Genomic DNA, 15,425 nt, shown 5'->3' on the forward strand with positions numbered 1-15,425 from the left:
CAGACTCATGCTTCACGTGCAAAGTGTGAACTTACCACAGGATGAGTGCCTTGCTTGAACCAAAGCAACGATTTTGCCAGTCTAGACCTCTCTGTGCTTTTTTTTTAATTCTTCCTGTGAATACCTCAGCGTCAACTGGGCCGCCATATTGTAACTGGTGGGCTTATTGTACTGTGGTGCTTTGCAATGCAACCCTGCAAAGAACATGACTTGTAATAATAATACCAAAGGTCCTTTTCTTCTTCTTCTTCTTCTTCTTGTCCTTCTCCTCCTCCTCCTTCTCCCTCCTTCTCTTCCTCTCCTCTCTCTTTCTTCATGGTTCCAAAGCTTTAAAATATAACCATGGGCATGTTGGCAACGCAGACCGCTCAATTCCTTACCGAATTTTCTCAGATATACCTCATAGATGATAGTGTTTAGAGTAATGTTATTATAGCGTATGTAATAAATTATTCACTTGTTTCATTTTGGTAACTGTGATTTAAAAGAAATAAAAAAAAGCTTTATACGTTTTAGGTTGTGCTTTTGTAATAGACAGGAAAAAAAAGGTGCGCTTAAAGTTGTATGTCCGTCTTTCTTCCCTTTGGATTTTTATTTATTCTGGATTGGGAAAAGTTGCAGAATGAGCCCAAAGTTTACAGTTTTTCATATTTTGCTGAAGAAACAATCTGTGTTAATTTGCTCTGTTGAAGAAGAAAAAAAAGTATGATTTATTTTCTACATTTGTGCTACTTGGTCTGAACAATTAATTGTTCTGTGTTAACGGTGTAGTATTATAATTAGCAACTGCTATAATTTCAGTGCTATAATTTTGATGCATGAGGCAAAAGAAAAAAACTTAGCAGTGTAATGCATTGTGGTTCTTAATAGCAATTTCTTTTTCATTTGGAAATAGATGTTTCCCTTTCATTTGATGAAATTTATTTATGCATGAGAGCCTGTTATCCGTTAGCGGTTGTGAAACAGTTTGTGTATACATTGCATTTAGACTGTGAAAAATGTGCACAGTTCTGTCTCATACAGTTGAAATATTGGTTTGCAAAGTGAAGTTATTTCCATTCTAATATGCATTTAGATCAGTGCACATTGGGGAGAGAGAAAAAACCCACACCCAGTCCAAATTAGATTCAAATTATAATGTTAACAAGAAAGATTGGCCAGTCGGCAGTTCCCTGTTTCTAAGACAAATGTCACTTATATGTGGGTATTTTGACACCTCTTAATTGGAAATATGAGTCAGCTGTGCATTGTTTTCCAATACAAAAGGAGTTCCTTTGGCTTTATGGTTAAAAAATAAAATAAAATAAATCTCCAGCAATACATGAAATATTATAGCAAATTTATATAGCGATTCTGAGAAGATGAAGAAGAAAGAGCAGCAATTTTCCCCTTAGCTCTGCTGGGAATGAACACCATACAGATGGTCCAGTGCTTTATTTCTCTTGGGGTGTATACAAGGTGGTCAACGTTTGGCATAAGCCAAACCCCACCGGAATTAGCAGGGTCTGTTCAAGTCTTGTTGTCTGCTGTGACTGACAACAGGCTCTTTTGGTAGTTCAGTCTTTTAAAAAAAATCAATTAAAAAAAACCACACCCAACACGGTTATAATAGCTACTCATCTACCTTGCCTATGCAACTGTATTTCACTTTTCAAGTGTGTCCGAAGGGTGTTTGTCCATTTTGTTTTGTACCTCACCAAAAAAAAGAGAAAGAAAGAAAATGGGGACAGCCTTCTTTAGAGGACAAAGTAGGGCACCATGGCTTATATTTATGAAGGTATATTTTGGAGACAGGTCAAGAATGGTGTGCACTCTATTCTGACTCGGTCCTTTCAGAAGCATTTTGCTAAGGAGGGTGGGCAGCAATAGATTTTGGTCCTTAGTTGGGGCACCATCGCTGATTCCAACCACGGACGCAAAAATTGGACACCCACAACATCTGGTCCAGCGTTTTGGAATCAAAGGCTGCCTCAACCATATAGGCAGGGTACACCTTGGGCCTGCCATTATCAGATGTCAAACACGAGTTCTTGCATCTGTCTCAGCCAGCTCCTTGCAAGAGTGCTTTGCAGAATCCTTTAACAAGAACGATGGGGTGCACTCTCAGGTTATGAGGGGAATTCCTTTTGGCCCAATCCCTGCAGCACACTCTCCTGTCAAGGGTAGCACACAATACTTGAACCAGCCTTGACCAAATTAAAACAAAACCAAAACCATAGTATGTGGCAGAACTGGCTTGTCATTAGCACACCAGATCTTCTTTGGGTTCGTTACTGGTCCCATTTGCAAACTTTCTGCCTCAAACCATCCACCTGGCCACACCATAAAGCCAAAAAAACTGCTAAGTACACTTTACTATGTTTAGGAGAGTGCCACTTAGGAAATAGGCCATGTGTGGGAAACGGCAGTCTGCTATACAAGACGACGTCCAACATTAACATCCGTAGTGTGTTTCTATGTCTTTTGTCATTAAGAATATATTGGACGTGTGCTTTACATTAGTGCAAAGGAACATATTTTTTATTTGGCCTTATAAAAGTAGATTGTGATAAACGAAAGCTTTGTACTATAGTCTGTTTATTTTTGTTTTCCTATTTATCTGCCAAAGATGGTACTGGATACAAGGATTTTAAATAGGTTTTTTTGTAAGACAGTTAATGATTGTAATAGTGTTTAAAAAGAAAAAGAAAAAAAACTTCCCAAAAGCTTTATATGTTCTTCCGCAATAAGCCGAACCAAATATCTGTTTCAAGTGAATTCCAGTCATGCTAACAGATTCACAAACCATAGTTATCCAAAATGCAGCCGTTTGTTGTAATGTTTGCATAACACTCAAATGCATTTATTTTATTTTTTTCTTTCGATCCAAAGGAAATAAGGGGTATGTGAGAGAATGGCAATGCCAGCTGCTGTTTCGCCAAACAGCGGGTGGTCCAGCTTACTAAGTTTTGCCAAGAATACTTGTAATTTAAGGTATATTTTATAATGCCATTATATGTCTTGGGTTTTCGTTTTCGTTTTTTTTGTTTTTCTTTTGTGAAGGTGATATGTTAAATCGAGTGTTCCAGACAAATAAAAGTAGCTACAGAATGAATGTTATTTTATTATTAAATGGTTTTTACTCAATTATTTGTGCCAACAGACATCCTTTACCTTAATAACAAATTACTGTATATGTGTCAAAGTCTTAATTTATAGTTCTTGATGTGAAAATAAAGAGAAAAACACGTATGGTTTGTCAAAGTTGAATAAATGAAGAATGCCTACTCTTTTTTATTTTTTATTTTACTTTACTTTTATTTTGTTGCATCCCCTTGCACCTTGTGCCATGGACAAAAAGGGAGAGATTGCCTAAAACCCTGCATAGCCTCTGCCAATCATTGTAGACACTGAGTTATGCCCAAATGTTGTTAGTGGTTAAGAGCAGTAGACTCGTAATCTGGTGAACCGGGTTCGCTTCCCTGCTCCTCCACATGCAGCTGCTGGGTGACCTTGGGCTAGTCATACTTCTTTGAAGTCTCTCAGCCCCACTCACCTCACAGAGTGTTTGTTGTGGGGGAGGAAGGGAAAGGAGAATGTTAGCCGCTTTGAGATGAGACTCCTTCGGGTAGTGATAAAGCGGGATATCAAATCCAAACTCTTCTTAGAAAGCTACAAAGCCGAGCTGGTGGGAGCGAACACAGGCCTGCATCCAGGCAAAGTTACTTCCCATTGAAGCCAGTGGAATGGAAATTACGTCAGGACTAACTTGACCCAACTGATTTCAATGGGAATTAAGTTCAGCTAACTTGGTTTGGATGCAACCCACAATTGTACAGTGGACCCTCTAGTTACATACCACTCTGGATATGTAACTTGGGTTACGAACGCGGCAAACCCGGAAGTGCATACTTCCGGATTTCGCTGTGTGCCCACAGAAGCAGCACCTCAGCCTACAGACTTTTCGGGTTGCGGACGGACCCCCGGAACGAATTTAATTCGTATCCAGAGGGTCCACTGTATAAGGCTGCATTTCTAAACACAAATGCCTGAGAGCAGTGGTGTTTTTTTCCTGGGGGGGACGCAGGGGGATGCATACCCCTAAACATTTTGCGAATCTAAGTTTGGCCTCATTGAGGGGCAGTATTTCAATATGAGTAGGAAAATGAGAGTACCCCCTAAACATATTTTTTTAGAAAAAAAGCACACCCATTGAATTCAGCCGGGTTGAGTACGCATGCATAAGGTGGCTTAGTCCAGATTTCATCCCAATGAAGCAGGAAACTGGGCAAAAGAGAGAATAGCGTCACTCCGGAGTTTCTGTTATTATAGTTCCCAAAGGGCTTGCCTCATTTCCCTGAGTGATGAAAAATTCCAGCGGGTGCCACTCACAGTATTTGCAACACCTAGAACCATAGAATTGTAGAATTGGAAGGGAGCAGATGGGGCGTCTAGTCCAAAGTGGGGGGGGGGAGAAACTGAGGCAAAGTCTGCATACAAACCATACCTTGCAAGCGTATGTAAGGCACATTCCACTTTCCCCAAAGAATGCAGGGTACTGTAGCGTGTTAAGGGTGCTGCAAATTGTAGCTATTTGAGAGGTAAACTACAATTCCCAGAATTCTTGGGGGGAGTGCTTTAAATGTGGTTTTAAAATATGGCGTCTATGCCACCAGTATGTACTAAGTGTATTGTGTAGCTTTTGACTTTCCTCACAAGTTCCCAATCCAAGATTCTCTAGAAAGAAAGACTGTTAAATCAGTAAGTCCAACAGGTGTGTGTGTGTGTGTGTGTGTGTGAGAGAGAGAGAGAGAGAGAGAGAGAGAGAGAGAGAGAGAGAGAGAATAAAAGGGCAACCACTTCGGAGAATCCAAATATAACTGGGATAGTTATCTTTTAAGAGTTGAGCGAAACCATCCAATGTAGACACAATTCTCCCCCCCCCCCCCGCAAAAAAAGTGTTTTAGTTACCTAGAAGAGAGTTGAAGGCTTTCTGACAATGGATTCCGCTGACCTTCATTTTACTTTGAATGGAAAAGTCCAGCATTTGTCTCTCGAGTGGCCTCACGCAGAGTAGAACAGATGCAATTGCATCAACAAACAAGGGAAAGCACTTAGGAGTGAACTTTCCCTTTGTGTCTCAGAGTTGCTGCTTCTTTTAAAAGGAAAAAAAAAAGTTAAAGCGTTTAGAGAAGCCATTTCCTCTGTTATCAACTGAAATGGAAAAATAGCGCGCGCACACAAATACATACACAGGACCTTAAGTCCATTTTCCTTTGACGTTAGATGCAACTGGTCTCAGGGCTGACAGTGGCTCATACTAACCTGCTGAAGCAATATTTAAAGGCACCCTTCCCAAGCTGGTGTGCCAGGCCATGAGAAATAAATTAATTGAATAATAAAAAGCCACCCCTCCAATCACCCCAAAAGTACTCACCCAGAGACACAATTGTGTTCTGTGCTCCTGGCTGGCTGTTCTTCATTACTCTGGGCTTGCGTCTTGAAAGGTGGTTCCAGTTTCAACTAAGAAGAAGAAAGTAAGACTTCAGTATCAGGCTAGGAGAAACACAGGTTTGGAACAATGGTCCCAAGTGTGACAACTCCTTGCGTGTGGCATGGGATGAAATCAGTTTGCTCAGAAGCAGCCATAGAGGACGACTTGTGTAAACCTGGTCCGGTGGGGCAGGGCTCCAGCCAGGTGCTTTGGTTACAGGGGCACAAGATTTGGCCCATTGGTGAACCTGAATCATGCTGAGCATCAGGATTGTCTCTGTTGGTGCAATTGCATGATGCTGACCTCTCAACTGCCTCATCCCCCCCTCCCTTCCGCCTGGTAAACAGCAGCTGCCCATTTGCGTGTTCAGACCTTTAAACCTCCCCCTTAAATAATTCACACATGACTCAAATTTTGGTTTGGTTTTTGGCAGAATTTAGGCTACAACTTTATTGATTACAGCAAGTGAGTGGTTTCATAGGCTCTGGTTTGACTAGTTCCCTGCACCGTTGCAGGTAGCACTGACCCAGGGCTCCAGCATAGGTCAGCCTAGGGTGAACACCCGGATAGGCGGAAAGCTGGGAACAGGCTATGTCCACCACCCAGAAGTCCCCTTGGACTCTGGCACCGGCACAACCCCCTCACAGGGTTGACCAAACCATTGAGTCCCTGGATTCCTTTAACGGAATACCCTTCACATAGGGATGGCGAGAGCGTTCTCCCATCCCTATCACCTGAACCAGAGCCTATCCACAACCTTACAAGTTGTGACGATTTGATATGCAGCAGGCGAAACCCAAATGGCAACAGCCAATCAGCCAAGTGGGGAAATTCCTGCCGTGCCCTTGTCCCAATGACAGACGAGACACGACGGCATAGCAAGGTCAAGCGCACAGCCCTAAAATTAGGGAGAGGTGGGCGGGTGTTCCTATGCATGCACCGAAAGAGGAAGCTCTGGGTCACGTGCATGGGCATAAATAGGTCCCTCGAACCATTTGGACTGCGCCCCATTGGCTTGATTAAACCCTGCATCGAAGGACCTACCAATTGGGTGTTGTGGCTAGCCAATCGTACCCACCCACAACACAGGGTTTGGTTGCCAGGTCTCACGGCAACACGTGCCCTCTTTAAGGGAGGACCCGATCTGCTGGGAAGCTAACATAGCAACTCCACCTCAGCTGGGCAACCATTCTGCATGTCTTCCCATAAAGGTTTGCTCCATCTTCTGTGTCCCCATTTTTGGAGTGGCATTTCCTCTTCTTCTGGCAACGCATAAGTGACATTCTACTAGTCCAGCAACCGGAAGGACCCATCTGTTGTTGCCCTTGCATTTGTGAGTTCAGTTTTGTAGACTTTGGATACTTACAGAGCCTATATTTCGCTTGACCTGGTGTTAAGCAGCACAGACCGCGGAGATGGATGGTAGTTCAACCGGCTGCAACCAATTGTCACTTCTGACTCTGAGCCACTTGACTAAATCTAAGAAACCACTTCATATTTTTCTGGAGTGGGTGACTGGAGCAAACCAAATGGCCATTAAGAGGATCTGAAGTGGCAATTAACTGATGGGATCAATTCACTGTATTAATTACCCTGCCCTGCATTGTGCGGCTTGATTGACAACATCCTTTCTGAACATTTCCATTCATTCCAACAACCACCCCACTGGGAACAATATTAGGCCGGGTTTGTACATGCAGCAGGATAAGGTGATAATTTGGGAGGGGAGGGGGGTAGAGTGGAATGTACTATTCCAGACTGCAGGTGTCACTTGTATTGCTGTCTTATGGACACAAACAAAAACTCCAATGTATTTTTTTTAAAGCATATACTGGAGAAATGTTGCAGGCCAGGGTGTTCACCCCGCTTTGCTAGGTACAGGAAGTTTGTGTGTATTTTATAACACAGCAAAGCATTCAATAATGTGACTTGTACTCTGAAGCAGTAGAGTCCATTCTACCAGCTTTGGCTTTCCAGATGGTGTTAGTAAACAGCCTCGGTCCAGTATATCTGAAGGAGCATCTCCACCCCCATCATTCTACCCGGACACTGAGGTCCAGCGCTGAGGACCTTCTGGAGGTTCCCTCACTGTGAGAAGCCAAGTTACAGGGAACCAGGCAGAGGGCCTTCTCGGTAGTGGCGCCCTCCCTGTGGAACGCCCTCCCACCAGATGTCAAAGAGAACAACAACTACCAGACTTTTAGAAGACATCTGAAGGCAGCCCTGTTTAGGGAAGCTTTTAATGTTTGGTGTATTACAGTATTTTAATATTTTTTTGGAAGCCGCCCAGAGTGGCTGGGGAAGCCCAGCCAGATGGGCGGGGTATAAATAATAACTTATTATTATTATTATAATTATTATAAAGGGTAAAGGTAAAGGTACCCCTGCCCGTACGGGCCAGTCTTGCCAGACTCTAGGGTTGTGCGCTCATCTCACTCTATAGGCCGGGAGCCAGCGCTGTCTACAGACACTTCTGGGTCAAGTGGCCAGCTTGACAAGCTGCATCTGGCAAGCCAGCGCAGCACACGGAACACCGTTTACCTTCCCGCTGGTAAGCGGTCCCTATTTATCTACTTGCACCCAGGGGTGCTTTCGAACTGCTAGGTTGGCAGGCGCTGGGACCGAACGACGGGAGCGCACCCCGCCGCGGGGATTCGAACCGCCGACCATGCGATCGGCAAGTCCTAGGCGCTGAGGTTTTACCCACAGCACCACCCGCGTCCCATAATTATTATAGTTAGACTATAACTCCCACCATCTCTAGCCAGTAGCAGTGCTGGCTGCTGGACTCAGAGGTGGAGTCCAACAATGTCTGAAGGATCACAGGATCCCCAGCCCAGATCTACAATTGTTCGGGCTGATTAGCAGCCCATTCAAGATGGACAAAAGGAATCGCTTCTTCACACTCAAGATGCAATTCCTTTATTGCATTGACTGGCTTCGCTAGCTTTTAAAGAGGCCAATTTATCCGCCAACCTCTCATCCAAGAAAGCTAAACGGAGCCCCCAGATTTAAGGCAAACTGCTTTTATTTTATTTTACTTGTTTACGTTAAGGCATCTCTGTGCCGCCCTTCCGTTTAACAAAACTCCCAGTCGCCAGAGCAATATCAAAGAAAAACAAACATAAATTAAACACAGAAGAGCAATAAAAACAAAAACTAAGCGGAATTAATAAAAAACAAACAAGCCAGCAGAATCAATAAAGCACAGAGGCAGAGGCACACACGCTCACATTAAAGCCAGCTTAGTTGGTAGAGGTTCTGATTTGCCTGCAGAAGGTTTTGGGTCTAATTCCTGGCATCTCCAGGGACTGGCAGAGTCTCTTGTCTGCCAATGAGTGTGGGCAATAATGAGCATAAAAACATGAGAAAACACTGTTGAATCAGGTCAGGTGCCCATCTAGTCCAGCATCCTGTTCTCACAGGACTAACCAGATTGTTGTTGTCGTCGTTAAAATTTGTATACAATGGTACCTCAGGTTACAGACGCTTCAGGTTACAGACTCCGCTAACCCAGAAATAGTACCTCGGGTTAAGAACTTTACCTCAGGATGAGAACAGAAATCGTGCGGTGGCAGCGGGAGGCCCCATTAACTAAAGCGGTACCTCAGGTTAAGAACAGTTTCAGGTTAAGAAGGGACCTCCAGAACAAATTAAGTTCTTAACCCGAGGTACCACTGTACTTCCCTATACCCGCAGATCTCAGGGCTGTTCACAACACAAAACAACCATATTTGTTTATTATTTATTTATTTTATTTATTGAATTTATATACCACCCTATACCCGGGGGGGGGGGGGCGGTCCTCAGGGCGGTTCACAAAACAAAATCAAGATATAAAACCACAAAATACATAATAAAAAGAAATACAACAACCCAATAGCCTCCCTTCCCCACACAAAACACATTTTAAAAGGGCGTAGGATGTAAATTAGATCAACCAAAGGCCTAGTTATAAAGGAACATTTTTGCCGGGCGCCTAAAGGTATATAATGAAGGCGCCAGGCGAACTTCCTTGGGGAGAGCATTCCACAGATGGGGAGCCACTGCAGAGAAGGCCCCGTTCTCGTGTTGCCACCCTCTGGACCTCACAAGGAGGAGGCACACGAAGGAGGGCCTCAGAAGATGATGGGTAGGTTCATATGGAAAGATAAAAAAACACAAAATACGCAAGAAACTGGGATGAACCTCCCTTTTCCCAAAACAATAGCCATACAGTGGTACCTTGGGTTACAGACGCTTCAGGTTACAGACTCCCCTAACCCGGAAGTAGTACCTCGGGTTAAGAACTTTACTTCAGGATGAGAACAGAAATCGTGTGGTGGCAGCGGGAGGCCCCATTAGCTAAAGTGGTACCTCAGGTTAAGAACGGTTTCAGGTTAAGAACGGACCTCCGGAAAGAATTAAATTCGTAACCCGAGGTACCACTGTACTTTGATAGTACAAAGATGTCTCTTGCACTCAAAACAGAAGCAATACAATTGACTTGAGTAGGACAGGAGCCCATGAGAAACCTGCAGGCAGAAGCTGAGTGCAGTAGCACTCTTCCTCACTCTGCAATTCCAAGCAGCAGGCATTCAGAGACTTACTACCTCCAACAGAAGAGGCAGGACATAGCCATTGTGGCTGGTAGCCATTCTCATCTTCCAACTAGATGAACAAATGTCCTGTCTCAGTTTCTAAATAAAATGGCCTTTGCTAGCTGTGCGGAGAAGACATCAAATTCAGCTTCAGATGAGCAAACCGTTTTGGGATTGTGTCTTCATCCTCAGGGGAGCCCCACAGTTTCCAGAAGCACACAAAGTTTTAAAACGGAGCCCCAAAAGCAGCCCCATGGAGACTAAACATGCAGAAATCTCAGCTAAGGTATCCATGGCAGATGGCCGTCCAACTTCTACTTCATAACTTCCAAGGAAGGAGAGTATAATAATACGCACACCTTAGCAGGCAGAGGTGCCGCTTGTTGTTACAAGTCAGGCAACAAAATGAGTGGCATTCAACTAAGATTTAGTCAGAGTAGACTAAGGTTAATGGTGCTGGAGGAGACTTTTGAGAGTCCCATGGACTGCAAGAAGATCAGACCTATCCATTCTCAAGGAAATCAGCCCTGAGTGCTCACTGGAAGGACAGATCCTGAAGCTGAGGCTCCAATACTTTGGCCACCTCACGAGAAGAGAAGACTCCCTGGAAAAGACCCTGATGTTGGGAAAGATTGAGGGCACAAGGAGAAGGGGACGACAGAGGACGAGATGGTTAGATAGTGTTCTCGATGCTACCAGCATGAGTTTGACCAAACTGCGGGAGGCAGTGGAAGACAGGAGTGCCTGGCGTGCTCTGGTCCATGGGGTCACGAAGAGTCGAACACGACTAAACGACTAAACAACAGCAAGACTAAGGTTACCAGATGTCCCCATTTCCCGGGGACAGTCCCCTGACAAAATCCATCTATTTAGTAGGAAGTTGAAGTATCACCAGATTCATTGAAAAAAATCTGGTAACCTTAGAGTAGACCCACTGACATTAATGAACATGACAAAGGGCTCGCCCACTCTAACACTTGTCCTCTGATTTTTGGACACGAGTCTGAGAGCTTTTTCTTCCATTCTGCTGCTTTCCCCAGGAAATCTCACTGTTTATCGCTAAAGTGGAACAAACAAACATCCACAGAAAACATCTGTGTATCTGGTAACAGCAGCACACTGTGAAGAGCTGCACTTCTTTTCTCCAGAGCATGGGGGGTGGGGAATGTGCAGCCACCCTACACAAAATATATTATCTTCTTTGCCAGCAGGGAGACAAGAGATTGGACAGGAAATCTTTCTAGGATGTTTATAGGCTTCTTTAGATTGGTTGTCATTATAAACCACTTAGGACGAAGACTTTGGAGTCTAATTAGTCTCCCCACAATGTATGTATTTAAAAGCCGATGGATGTGAAACGCTTTTTGTGTGATTATTTCCACACGCCCCGGATGATTTAAGCTCCACTCTTGGAGAGCTTTAGTAAAGGAAGCAGAATCCGTGACAGAAGATCCACCATTTCCCAAGCTCGGCAGGTCTAACACCTGTCAGGGATGGGTGGCAAGGAGGTACTGGGTGGAACTCTAGGGGGGAATAAGTACACCCGAAATTCTGCAGCCAATTCAGGTAGCAAAATTAGGGAGGCAATTTCACCAAATGTGCTCCAGGAGAAGACTGGATTTCTCCCAACTGTCGAATCCCTAGCAATTCCAAGGGGACTGAGATAACCAAACAACCTTTTAGGCTTCATGGGCTAAATCCTGATTAGGATCCAAATTTGGCAGGTAGACGGGGCTGCCCACCAGTCAATCCTCTGGTGTCACAATGCTCAAAATGGCGGCCAAGTTTGACCAGAAGACTGAAGGCTCCCCACCTTGGTAAAGGCAATACCTAATTAGATGAACCAATGGGTCTGACTCTGTATTAGCCTGCTGCCTATGTTCCTACATTGTTCCATAATTTAATTATGTGTTACATGGATATGTCATTACTTTTTTACCCCATCCTGAATGTATTGCCGATTTTGTCGTATAGTGGGGGTGGGGCAGTGAGGATTTCTCCCAGTCTTCCCATCGTTCATAATTTTTTGTCCCTCTGTCATTCCTCTCGCCTCCCAACCATGTTTTCCTACCAAAAAAGCAAACATCACTGCCACCTTATAATCTCATTCAAATTCTTCTCTCTGTATTCTTTAAAATCAAGGTGCAGCTCAGGGGACTGCAAGTATAATTTTCACTAACACCACCAGGAGTTGTGAGGAGAAAAGCATTCATTTACCACATAGGAAATGCCTTTCCCTCTTGGGCTGGCAAACATCAATAAAATATATTTTAAAAAGCCTTCTAAGACAAAAATTACATTTCTGTCATACGGTTGTTTCTATCAGTTTAAGGTCATGACATTTATACTCCATTCTCCATTAACATTTTACATTCCATGCCAGCCAGATTAACTTCACTTTGTGCAATCAGTCTATTCTTATGACCTTGCCCTGGTCTCCCCGCTTTTTGACCCGACAAGATCTTGCATGATTATTTCAAGTTAAACTGCTTTCTCTCTCTCTTATTTTATTTTAAAGAAACGAGAAACAATTCTGACCTTGAACAGAGAAAAAACAACAGCGCAAATGATTAAACACCTATACGGAAATATGTATTCAGAGGAGTGATTAGTTATTTCAGAGTATTATGATTATTATTATTATTAATTGATTGATTTACCACATTATTCCTCAAAGGTAGGGCTGCATATTCCATGCAAATGCAGCACAAACACAGAGTTTTGATAACGTGTCTAGAATTTGGTATCAGGAGAAACGGAGATTCTTTGTTTTGGCTTGGTGATTCATAAATTAAATAACATTACATAAATAAACTGGGTATGCCTAAACCTGGTGCCAGCCCTAAAGAAGAAGAAGAAGAGTTTGGATTTGCTATCCCGCTTTATCACTACCCGAAGGAGTCTCAAAGCGGCTAACATTCTCCTTTCCCTTCCTCCCCCACAACAAACACTCTGTGAGGTGAGTGGGGCTGAGAGACTTCAGAGATGTGTGACTGGCCCAAGGTCACCCAGCAGCTGCATGTGGAGGAGCGGGGAAGCGAACCCGGTTCCCCAGATTACGAGTCTATCGCTCTTAACCACTACACCACACTGGCTCTCCAAATCTTGGGCGAAGTAAGGTTGTGGTGCTCTCCGTAGTTGCCCCTTCATATTCTGAGCACTCTCCATTTTGAGAAACTGTGCAGTAGGGAAAAGAGGAACCATACAGCCTGGTCTCCATCATGAGGCAGAGCAGAACTTCAGGAATGTACCAGGAGACACAACAAGGATGATGTGGGAAAACATGGTTGCACCAAGACAAGGAATGGACAAATATGTCAAGTTCCGGTTTCTCCCATTCTCTCGCTTTTGCAGTCTTCAGTTTATTCACATTTTAATTACTTCATAAAATTTATATACGGCTTCATTGCAAAGCAAAACCTCAAAATGGTTTACAAAAAGAATAAAACAATAAATTTATCAGTAAAAACAGTTAAAAACAACTCTTTAAAATGTTTTTTTAAAAAATGAAAACCTCATCTTCGCCCTTGTTCCAGGAGGATGTTCTGCTTGCCGTTCCTTGACAGTGCATTCCAAAGATAGGGGTAGGGATTACAAAAAAAGGCAGAGTAAGCAATCCGAGACCCTCTCAGCTCAGAGTAGTGGCCTAAAATGCCGTTTGCCTGGTCCTGATCCACTACAATGGGAACAGAGTCATGTTAACCTAGACACATTCAGATCACGGCTGGGAGAAGCCTAAGGAACAATTCGCACCTCCAAGCAATCATGCATCCATAGGGAGAGTTGAGGCCCACAGCCATAATGCATTACGCAATAATGTGTAGAGGGCTCTTTTAACCCACACAGCCCATTACAAGCATCCACCACATGCCTCTCCATCTCCTGCTCTGCGTAAGAGCTACAAGAGAGCAAGGGTAGTGTTACTTCTTATGGTACATGGCCATTTGGAGTGGGGGGTGGGTAAGGAACGAGAGGGGGAGGGGCGGGAAGCTTTACGTTTCGGCCTATATAGAAACCATTCCCAATTACTCCAGGGTCCATCTCTTGGAGAAGCTATAATGGCAGGAAGCCATAATATATTAAAACAGTAGATTAAAACAAACAAGAGCCTTTTGGATCGGATTACACATCACTTTCCTCACGTCTGACAACAGACGAGATCCAAGGCAGTAAAAGACAATCGTCGGCCATAATGGTCTAATAACTCTGTGCTAAAAGTACTTGTGGGAGTAGTCCGCGACCAGCTCAGCACAGCCTCCAGGATACATAGTGGGCCTTAAAATCCGCAGCGGCGGACCCTGGAGCATTACTGCATAAGTGCTCGTTTAAGACTTCCTCCGAAATGCAACATGCTCACTTAAGAAACGTAATTAGGCCTCACTTGTGGGTGGCGTTCACACATTGTGGATCATCCTTAAAAATGACAGGGGAGGGGTGGGGGGGAGGAAGGGGAGGGGGGAATGAACGACCTAGAGAGCTCTGAAAGGTCCATTACGCCTCTTGTTCCATTACGTTGCCATGTGGGAAAATTACCACTTTATGACAAACGCAAAGAAGGAGCATAGCACGTTTTGAGTGTGCCGAACCAACCGATGGCAAGAAAACAACGTATCTCAGGGGCCCTTCTCATATAAGGGTGTGCTTGCTGGTGCCCATGTGTTTTCTGCACAGGAAATGAGAACGGTGGTAGTCTTAGCAATGCTTTCCCCTTTATCTCCCACATAAACATGCCAAGAACTGGCTGAGTTCCACTTGTTGAAAACAGAGGGGGCAGGTCCACCTTCCAGGGAATGCCCCATAGTTCAGGGTACGAGGCAGCCAGCATCATGTGTTTTTTCAAATAAGAGGCTTCAGGTGAGCATGTTTACTTCTGAGTTGGACATGCTCTGGAGGGTAGGACTCGAACCAATGGCTTCAGGTTATAAGAAAGGAGATTCAGCCGAAACATCAGGAAGAACTTTCTGACGGTAAGAGCTGTTCAACAGTGGAGTGGTCTCCCTTGGAAGATTGTGGACTCTCCATCCTTGGAGGTTTTTAGGCAGAGGTTGGATAGCCATCTGCCATGGATGCTTTAGTTGAAATTCCTGCATTGCATGGGGTTGGACGAGACAAGGTCCCTTTCGACTCTACAGTTCTGTTCTGCGCAACTGTTTTGGTTCAACCTTCAAGGAAATCCAACCAATCTATATCTATCTGTCTATTTAATCAATCCATATCTCTATCTATCGAGAAACAGATATTCTAGGCAAGATCCCTATAAGCATAAGTGCATGGCCTAGAAGGACTCAAAGGTTTATAGTGGGGAGCTGTAGCTCAGTTGTTATGAATGCAGATGGTCCCAATCCCCAGCTGGGAGAGATTGTCTGCCTGAA

General features: G+C 44.0%; 1 long non-coding RNA gene across 1 annotated transcript; it reads right to left on the reverse strand.

Annotated features, from left to right (window-relative positions):
• Positions 1–560: 560 nt before the first annotated feature.
• On the reverse strand, positions 561–5,004 carry LOC310744535. The gene is made up of 2 exons (XR_014539613.1): positions 4,951–5,004; positions 561–683 (listed from the first exon to the last, which is right to left on the reverse strand). It is a non-coding gene; the product is annotated as an uncharacterized lncRNA (long non-coding RNA).
• Between the last annotated feature and the right edge of the window lie 10,421 nt (positions 5,005–15,425).

Source organism: Podarcis filfolensis (genome assembly GCF_964270895.1).
Source record: "Podarcis filfolensis genome assembly, chromosome: 11".
NCBI lineage: Eukaryota > Metazoa > Chordata > Lepidosauria > Squamata > Lacertidae > Podarcis > Podarcis filfolensis.